Here is a 10,101-nt window from a genome sequence, read left to right as displayed (position 1 = left end):
GAGTCAGCGATCTGGCCACTCTCACTCCATACAAATCAAGGGACCGCCCTCATAGGCAGGAGTTATTCACTCAGGATTTAGGTCATGTTACCTATGGTCATCCTAGTGAAATATAAGTCTCTATTATGAACGGTGTTATACAATGAGACTAAACATTTTGTGGTTCGGTCTTATACAAACGCCTTTGTATAAAATATCCCCGCTCGCATGTCTATACATGAATGATCAGGATCAGATCATTTGTAACACTTTACAACAATTGTAACACCTACAAAGCTGGCCATACTTGTAGTGTCACCATGATAAGGTTTCTAGCCTTATCCATCTACTACATACCATTTAGGTTATAACTTAAACATGATCCACCCGTATGTCTCCACGTACATGTTTAAATTACAAAGATAACCTTGATTGTTAGTTTATTGGTTTATGGTTAATGCAACTAAAATATCATATATTTTATAGATAAATAATAAAATATCAAATATTTTATTAAATACATAAACACTTTGTTCAACAATGTTTACAAACTATAAGACCCTACAAAATTTAAGGCATCAACCCCAACAACCCAACTTACATGTCTCTACATGAACGATTAAGATCACATCGTTTGTAACACTTTACAACAATTGTAACAATTACAAAGTGGATCGTATCTGTAGTGTCACCAGGATAAGACACCCAACTTTATCCATATACTACAGACCATTTAAGTTATTACTTAAACATGATTTACCTGTATGTCAACTACATACATGTTTAAGTTACATAAAATAACCTTGTATCTTAGTTTATTGGATTGAGTTAATGCACAAATAAAATAACTTTTATTTTATTAATAACAAATTGTTTATACAAGTTTACAAACTACGAGAATAAAGAGATTTAGAATACCAATCCCAACAATCTCTCACTTGTCATAAAGCTAGTGGAGTGTACAATAAAAAGGACAATACAAGTAAAGTACACAATACAATAAACTAGGGCATACACTATATCGAGTAACCTCTCCCACTTGCCCTAGACAATGTGACGCAAATCTCGTAGACCCAGACTTTCTAGATGACCCTCGAACACTTTAACCATGAGAGCCTTCGTAAACGGATCAGTAACGTCGTGCTCTAAAGCTATCTTTGTGACTATTACATCACATCGTTGCATAATCTCTCAGATTAAGTGATATTTCCTTTCAGTTTTTCATCTTACATGACTCCTTGGTTCCTTTAAATTTTCCACAACACCACTGTTATCACAATAAACTATGATGAGCAAAGACATATTTGGAATAACTTCCAACTCAGTAAAGAACTTTCTCAACCAAACTTCTTTAGCAGCTTCATAAGTAGCTACGTGTTCAGCTTCCATTGTGGAGTTCGTGATGCATCCTTGTTTGATGCTTTGCCACACTATAGCTCATCCGTTAAGAGTGAACACTGATCCCAATATAGATTTCCTCGAATCCTTATCAGTCTAAGAATCAGAGCCTTTGTATACTATAAGGATCAAATCCTTAGCTCTATACACAAACATATAGTCCCTCGTTCTCTATAGAAACTTGAGGATTCTCTTGACCGTTTTTCAGTGATGTAATCTTTGATTGGATTGATATATACTGACAATCCCTATTACATAGCAAATGTCAGACCTTGTACACAACATGACATATATAAGATTGCCCACACCCAATGCATAGAGAATCCATCTCATTTCCTCAACCTCTTGAGAAGTCTTAGGACATTATTCCTTAGACAATATAATCCCATGCTTGAAAGGTAATAAACTCCTCTTGGAATTGTGCATCGAATATTTGACAAGTATCTTATAAATATACGATGCTCAAGACAAAGCCATCGTTTTGTTCTTACGAGTCCTGATGATTTGGATTGTTAGAACAAACTACACCTAACTCAAATCTTTCATTTGGAACTGGGCTGTTAGTAATTTCTTTAAATCTATTGGTAAACCTACTGAAGGAATCAAATCCCTTGTGCAAAAACGTATGATCATTGTTTGTTTTAATTTATGTGATACGAATTTGTACAGAACAGTTACATTATAAAGTTAATCATGCTGTGAAGAAATTCAAAGGAAACACTTCAATCTTTTCACCACGATGAAGTTTTATCACCGCACTAACTTTTATGAGCAAGAAACTACCACAAGTCTTCTCTATTATCTTTTGTGGACAAGGAGGTGTGTGGGAACCTTATGGAAAGAAAGGGAAAATATGGAGAACTTCTTTCTTTGAGAGTATGTGTAAACCCTTAAACCTACTTTACTAAGTAATTGTATATGTCTCTTTTTAATTATGTGCTTATAACATTTGTAAGTGTTAACTTAAGTATATGTTATGTAGAATGTATATAAATGTTAAAAAGAAGAGGAATTTCTCTAAGTGTTAAGAAGGTATGCCTTGGGTAGCTTGTTAGACAACCAACATTTCGTAAAGTATTGAAAGTTGTAACTAAAGGGAAGTTAGGTGTGAAGCTAAGCTAGAGAAATAAAGGAAATTCCCTAAGTATGGAATATTGAAGCTCTCGGGTGAAATAAGAAAACTTGACACTTAGAAAAATTGAAGAGCTTAAGAAGGAAGGATTTGGCAAGACTATGCGTCTAAAGGTTAAAGGGAGGAGGTTGGATGGGCATGGCATGAGGCAAACATTGATGGCTATATCGAGGTTAGTATGCCTAACGAGGAAAGACTTGGCCGAGGCTACCAAAGGGCGAATTAACCTCACAAAGAGGCTAGTGAGGGCCAAAGTAAGAGGAATGCAAGCAGCCAAGCATGCCTAGGTGAGCATCCAAGGGGCATGCAACGATGCTTTGGGTGTCAAGGCATGCTTAGAGTTAACTAAGGTATTAATGAGTGGCCGGCATAAGCACATGCACCTAAGTCGGGGCAAGAATGTGCCCTGAGATGCGATGACCAAAGGAGTACAACGTTAGTTTGGGGATGCATTGGGCAAGAAAGGAGGCTTGCATTGCATTGATAAAAAACTGAAGCATCCAGCTTAATCACCCAGTTAGTGGGTTTAGTGGCTTGATTAGAGGCCTTAAAAAAGTATTAGTGGGACATGTGTGAGCAAATCTGATCATGCAACCTCTAGTATAAAAAAGGAGGTCAGAATGGAGAGCTCTGTTTGTGTAATTTACTCATGAAGTTTCTGCCAAACTAAAGCTTGATTAGTGTGAAGTTGGTCTACGGCTGCTAGGAGAAAATTATCATGGATTTGAGCTGAAAGCTGAAGAATTCCACAAGTGCTAAAAGCTCTCAGGTTACTCGGGCAGGTTGGAAGAATTTGAAGATTCTTAGCACATAAAAAAAAATCAGTGGCTGAAATTTTAAGGTAAGATAGTTAAGATGTTTAAGAACAAGTTCTTAGAAGGAAATTTCGTGAGATAATGTCTAGAATTTAAGTTATATGAGCTGGAAGTTGAATCTAGAAATCTGGTTGGATGATCAAGTAGGCAGCTACAGCCCAAGCATAAGTGCGTGCGTTGATGAAGGCACACATTGGTATAGACAGCCATTGGCTAAGGTGTGTACGTGGGGTTAGCGTGAGGCTGCATGCGATGGTTGAGGCATACTGAAGGTTGCGACCACGAATGCTCATCGCATAGGCAAGGTAGGCACATTCTAGCGTCAGTGAGCACCGTGTGCGTGCTGTCACCCGCCAACCTAGCTGCAAGGTAATATTTGGTTAAGTATGGTGGTGTGTTGAATTTACCTAAGTATTGACGATGCGTTGAGCATGACAGAGTATGATGATGCGTTGAACTAGGTTTAGACTTAGAATATTATGGGAATGTTCTATACAATAGGGTCAATCTGAATATTGAAGTTAAGCTCAAAAGGGAGCTAAAGGTGTTAACCAAAGGTTCCTATTATTTCCACAAGGCAAACATGTACAAGGAAAGCCTACAACCCTTTGAGAAAGTAACTCAAAGACAGTGAGTTACTAGTTTCTATTAAATTGAACTTGATTTGATTCTCATAAAGTAAGACGTGTAAATCTACTAAGTTTTTCAATGAGCTTTCAACGCATAGCTACTCACTTTACAGAAATGTCTACCTTTCAAAGATGTCTACTTTTTATAGAACATGCTTTACATTGAGTAGCTTTCAACGCATGCTTGGTTATGATTTGATGGTTGGACGTATGGGCCCCTTTCTTTTTTAAAAGCTTGAGTTTGTATGTGAAGTTGAGCATGCCTTGTGTGAGTTGTACTATGAGTTCTTAAATATCTTTTTCCTAGTTCTCAAAACCCATTTTAAAGCATATATGTGCTGAATTTTAAAGGAAATTTATGATACATACTTGGGTTTGAAGGCTTGATAGCATGTTTTATTAAAATTCCATGAGTTTAACCATTCTTTGATGATTTGACACTTATGATATATTTTCTACTGGAATGCTTTATGCCTGTAATTGTTAAAGTTTATTTTAAGTAAATTTTATGACATTATATTGAGGAAACTCGATACTAAACGTGTGAAGGTATCCCAGTCCCCTGATACCTAAGGGATGACGGTATCTAGGGCATTGAGTAGCCTAGAGGGCTTGACCACGTCCATGTAGGTTCGATATTGACGACGCTGATTGCATTGAGATTACTCTGCATCGGTTAAGGCATTCAACTTTGAGTGATCGAGCAAAAGGACGCTCATTCAACTAAGGCTAAAGGATGATTTTTTTCCAAAGTATGTGATGATGTTCGAGGCTTTCAGGATTTCTAAAGCATTTTCATCTTATGTTTTAATGCTTTTAATGTTTGTTGAACTTTGAGTTTATTAAGTTTCTATTCGGAATACGATTATGTTTTCATAGGTTTGGACTAATCGGAATTCATCACCTCCACTAGGAATTAATCAGCCGATGATGTCTTACAAGTCTTTGTTCGCCCAATCCATTCTTCTTATATATTTGGATAGCCAAGTGGTAAGGCATCGGTTTTTGACAACTCACTTCGATGTTATCAATTTCCCATGTGCGGGATGTGATCCTTAATAGTCCACCGTTATCTTGTATTTTCATAGTTAATTCTTTCCGGGGTCTCTCATTATTGAGATAATCAAATTAGACTCAACTGACTCCTTTAGTATGGAACATTTTCTTTTCCAAGTGAAATTTGACGTCGAAGATGTTCAAAGGAAAGATTCTCGTATTGGGCATGACTAATGTAAGTAACTAAAGACCCTATCGATTCATGTGAATAGAAGGATTGAACATTAGAATATTAGTAAAGGCGCCTGAGTCTATCAATTTCTCTACTCCGACGAACTAGACCGAAGCATCGGATTCGGGCTTGATGCACCAGCTCCACTTCCAGATTGAAGTTTCTCATTAGAAAATAATAAAGCTTAGTTGGGATACCTTATTATCATTGATAAGGAAGAAGCTTCTCGGTCCTTTGTACCTCTCTCGATTGATAGAAAGACATTCGGGAGCTAGTGAGATAGGTTCTACTCTGACGTTCGAATGTGGAAAATGATTTTGGCAGGAGGAGATGGTGGAGTAAGTTTTAAGAAGTCATTCACTAGGTATTTAGCTCACTCTTTCCAATGTTTTATTCTATTCCCAGGTAGCGGTCAACACCCTGGTGCCTAGCTGATTTGCCAGTCTGCCATTCAAGAATCAAGATCTCTAGAGGACCCAGAGCATAAGAAGCTTAGGTGGATAAGCTTGTCTTGTTTATACAAACTCTCATGTATATATTTGAGCTAAGGGTAAACTCATGATAGGTTTCACTGTTGTGTTAACTGTTTTGGCATATATATATAGCATGTGCATCTGAATTAGCTATGTTTGTTATTAAGGAATATTTAGTTGCTTGTATGCTTACGAGATCTTTATCAAGCTCACAAAGCTTGAGAGTATGGGTTTCTAAGGATGAGATGGGCAATGGATGTCATAAAAGAGTTGATATCTACTGTCTTCACATCTTCTTTTAGGTTAAGGAAGTAGCCTGGGAGGGGATGTGATAGTATGTGTGATGGATAGATTGTGTGTGAGAGAGAGAGTGAGAGTATAATTTTATCGTAATATTCTGATAGAGAGCCAACTCGATTGCAAACTATTCTGTAGATTTAAAAACAGAAAGAGAGGGTAATTACCCTCTCCACTCTCCTACTCCCCTACAATGTAAGGGAGTTTAATTTAATTTAATTTAATTAGATAAAACAATTTAATTAAATAAAATCAATTAACTAATTTAAATACTTAATATTTATTTATTAATTTTAATCATAGTCAAATGTGCATCTCTCATATAACTTATAGTTTTAACATGAATCTTATTCATATTAATTATAACCTATAGTTTTAATATAAATCTAATTTATATTAGTTTTAACATCTCTCAAATATTAATACTCACATTATATAGTTTAATTTTGAATCTAATTCAAAATTAACTCTATATTATAATGTATATTAATTGTATCATATATAATTAACATTATATTATTTTGTATCATATACAATTAATTCCCTTTGAAAAAAATTTAAAGAGTCCTTATTTAATCCATTTGCGAGCTAGTAGAGAGGGACCTTATAGTCTCCAACGATATGAGATTACTCAATTAAACTCTTTAATTAAATTAATCAACATTCATTAACTATGAGATGTTCCACTAAAGACCCATAATTGCACTCCTATTAAATGTAGTATATTTATGTGTCCACTAAATTAACCATATTTTGTAAGTCAATTCTTCACAAATTGTTCGTAATTACAGTTGGGTCAAATTATCATTTTGCCCTTGTAGTTACCTCTTGTATCACAAGTACCACTGATCCTCTAATGAACAATTTTGTTTATGGTCCAAACATAAACAAAGCATTTCCTGGGCCAGTGAGAGAGTAAGACATCATTGTTCAAGTTCCGAAATCATCACTTAAGGGAACAATTTGTCTAATTTCTCTAAAGTCAGGACGAAGTGAATTCTATCTCGTGAAGTTATATTCCCAGCTCCTCACTCGGTGTTGTTTCTATTGGGGTTGATGTCCTAATCTTGTGGGTCTTGTAGTTTGTAATTGTAATATACAAACGATTTATTTATTTAATAAAATATGAGATATTTTATACGACATTTAGTAACATTAACCCACAAAACCAATACACTAACATCCAAGGTTATATTATGTAGCTTAAACATATATGTAGAGATATACAAATGGATTATGTTTAAGTAATAATCTAAATGGTCTGTAGTAGATGGATAAGGCTGGATACCTTATCCTGGTGACACTATGAATACGACATGCTTTGTAAATGTTAATTGTAAAGTGCTACAAATGATTTGATCTTGACCATTCATGTAGAGACATGTGAGCGTGTTAGAATTGGTGTCCTAAATCTCTTGTATTCTCGTAGTTTGTAAACATTATATAAACAAATTGTTATTAATAAAATATTTGTTATTTTATGAGCATACACTCAATCTAATAAACTAAGATCCTAGGTTATTTTATGTAATTTAAACAAGTATGTAAAGACATACAAGTGGATCTTGTTGAAATAATAACCTAAACGGTCTGTAGTAGATGCATAAGTTTAGGTACCTTATCCTAGTGACACTACGGATATGACCCGTTTTGTAGATATTACAAGAGTTGGAAAGTGCTACAAATCGCAATTCATCATCTCCACCATGAATTAATCGACCGATGATGTCTTACAAGTTTTTGTTCGCCCAATCCATTCTTCTTATATATTTGTATAGCCAAGTGGTAAGGCATCGGTTTTTGACAGCTCACTTCGATGTTATCAATTTCCCATGTATGGGATGTGATCCTTAATAGTCCATCATTGTCCTGTATTTTCCTCTCTTTATTGAGATAATCAAATTAGACTAAACTGAATCCTTTAGTATGGAACATTTTCTTTTCCAAGTGAAATCCGGCGTCAAAGATGTTCAGAGGAAATATTCTCGTATCAGGCACGACTAATGTAAGTAACTAAAGATCCTATCGGTTCATGTGAATAGAAGGATTGAACATTAGAATATTAGTAAAGGCGCATGAGCCTATCAATTCCTTTACTCCGACGAACTAGACCGAAGCATCGGATTCAGGCTTGGTGCACCAGCTTTGCTTCCAAATTGAAGATTCTCATTAGAAAATAATAGAGCTTAGTTGGGATACCTTATAATCATTGATAAGGGATAAGCTTCTCGGTCCTCTGTACCTCTCTCGATTGATAGAAAGACATTCGAGAGTTGGCGAAATAAGTTCCACTTTGACGTTCGAATGTGGAAAATGATTTTGACGAGAGGAAATGGTGGAACAAGTTTTAAGAAGTCATTCACCAGGTGTTTAGCTCACTCTTTCCAATATTTTATTCTATTCCCAGGTAGTGGTCAACACCTCGGTGCCTAGCTAATTTGCTAGTCTACCATTTAAGAATCAAGATCTCTAGAGGACCCAAAACATAAGAAGCTTAGGTGGATAAGCTTGTCTTGTTTAAGCAAACTCTCTTGTACATATTTGAGCTAAGGGTAAACTCGTGATAGGCTCCTCTGTTGTGTTAACTGTTTTGGCATATATATATATAGCATGTGCATCTAAATTGGCTACGTTTGTTATTAAGGAATATGTAGTTGCTTGTATGCTTATGAAATGTTTATCAAGCTCACAAAGCTTGAGAGTATAGATTTCTAAGGATGAGATGGACAATAGATGTCATAAAATGGTTGACATCTACTGTCTTCACATCTTCTTTTAGGTTAAGGAGGTAGCCTGGGAAAGGGTGTGACAGTATGTGTGATGGATAGATTGTGTGAGAGAGAGTGAGAGTATAATAGAGCCAACTCAATTGCAGACTCAGATTTAAAGAGAGAGAGGGGGTACTACCCTCTCTCCACTCTCCTACTCCCCTACAATGTATGGGAGTTTAATTTAATTTAATTTAATTAGATAAATCAATTTAATTAAATAAAATCAATTAACTAATTTAAATATTTAATATATATTAATTAATTTTAACCATATTCGAATGTACATCTTATTCATATTAATTATAGCCTAATAAATCTAATTTATATTAATTTAATATTTGAAACTTATTCAAATATTAATACTCTCACATTATATAATTTAATTTTTGAATCTAATTCAAAATTAACTTTATATTGTAATGTATATTAATTGTATCATATACAATTAATTCCCTTTGAAAAAAAAAATTGAAGTCCTTATTTAATTCGTTTGCGAGCTAGTAGAGAGGGACCTTATAGATCTACAGCTATAAGCTCCAACGATATGAGATTAATTAATTAAACTCTTTAATTAAATTAATCAACATTCATTAATTATGAGACACTCTACTAAAGACCCATAGAAGTGCAATATATTTATGTGTCCATTGAATTAACCATATTTTGTAAGTCAACCCTTCACAAATTGTTCGTAATTACAGTTGGGTCAAATTATCGTTTTATCCTTGTAGTTACTTCTTATACCTCTAGTACCACTGATCCTCTAATGAACAATTTTGTTTATGGTCCAAACATAAACAAAGCCTTTCCTGGGCCAGTGAAAGGGTGAGGCATCATTGTTCAAGTTCCGAAGTCATCACTTAAGGGAACAATCTATCCAATTTCTTTAAAGCTAGGAAAGAGTGAATTCTATCTCGTGAAGCTATGTTCCCAGCTCCTCACTTGATGCAGAAGAAAAAAGGATCAAAGATGGATGGCTGCAATAGATGAGAAGTTATCAATGATAGTGAAGAACAAGACTTAGATTCTTGTGGACAGACCTCAAGGCAGGAAGGTAATTAGCATTAAGTGGGTGTTTATAACCAAAGTTAACGTTGATGGCTCGATCAACAAAAAAAAGCTAGACTTGTGGTTAAAGGGTATGCTTAAGTCTTTGGCGTTGATTACTCCTGACACTTTTTCTCCTATTGCTAGATTAGACACAATCAGGTTACTGCTTGCAATAACTGCACGAAAAGGCTAGAAAGCGTTCCAGTTCGATGTCAAATCAACTTTTCTAAATGGTGTCTTATAAGAAGAAAATTATGTTTTGCTAAATATTTGCTAAATATCGACTTTGTGAAAAGTCTATTAGAAATAACCTTGTACATTAAGCACAA

The sequence above is a fragment of the Benincasa hispida genome, chromosome 12 (assembly GCF_009727055.1).
Source record: "Benincasa hispida cultivar B227 chromosome 12, ASM972705v1, whole genome shotgun sequence".
Lineage (NCBI taxonomy): Eukaryota > Viridiplantae > Streptophyta > Magnoliopsida > Cucurbitales > Cucurbitaceae > Benincasa > Benincasa hispida.
This window is presented reverse-complemented; position numbering follows the sequence as displayed.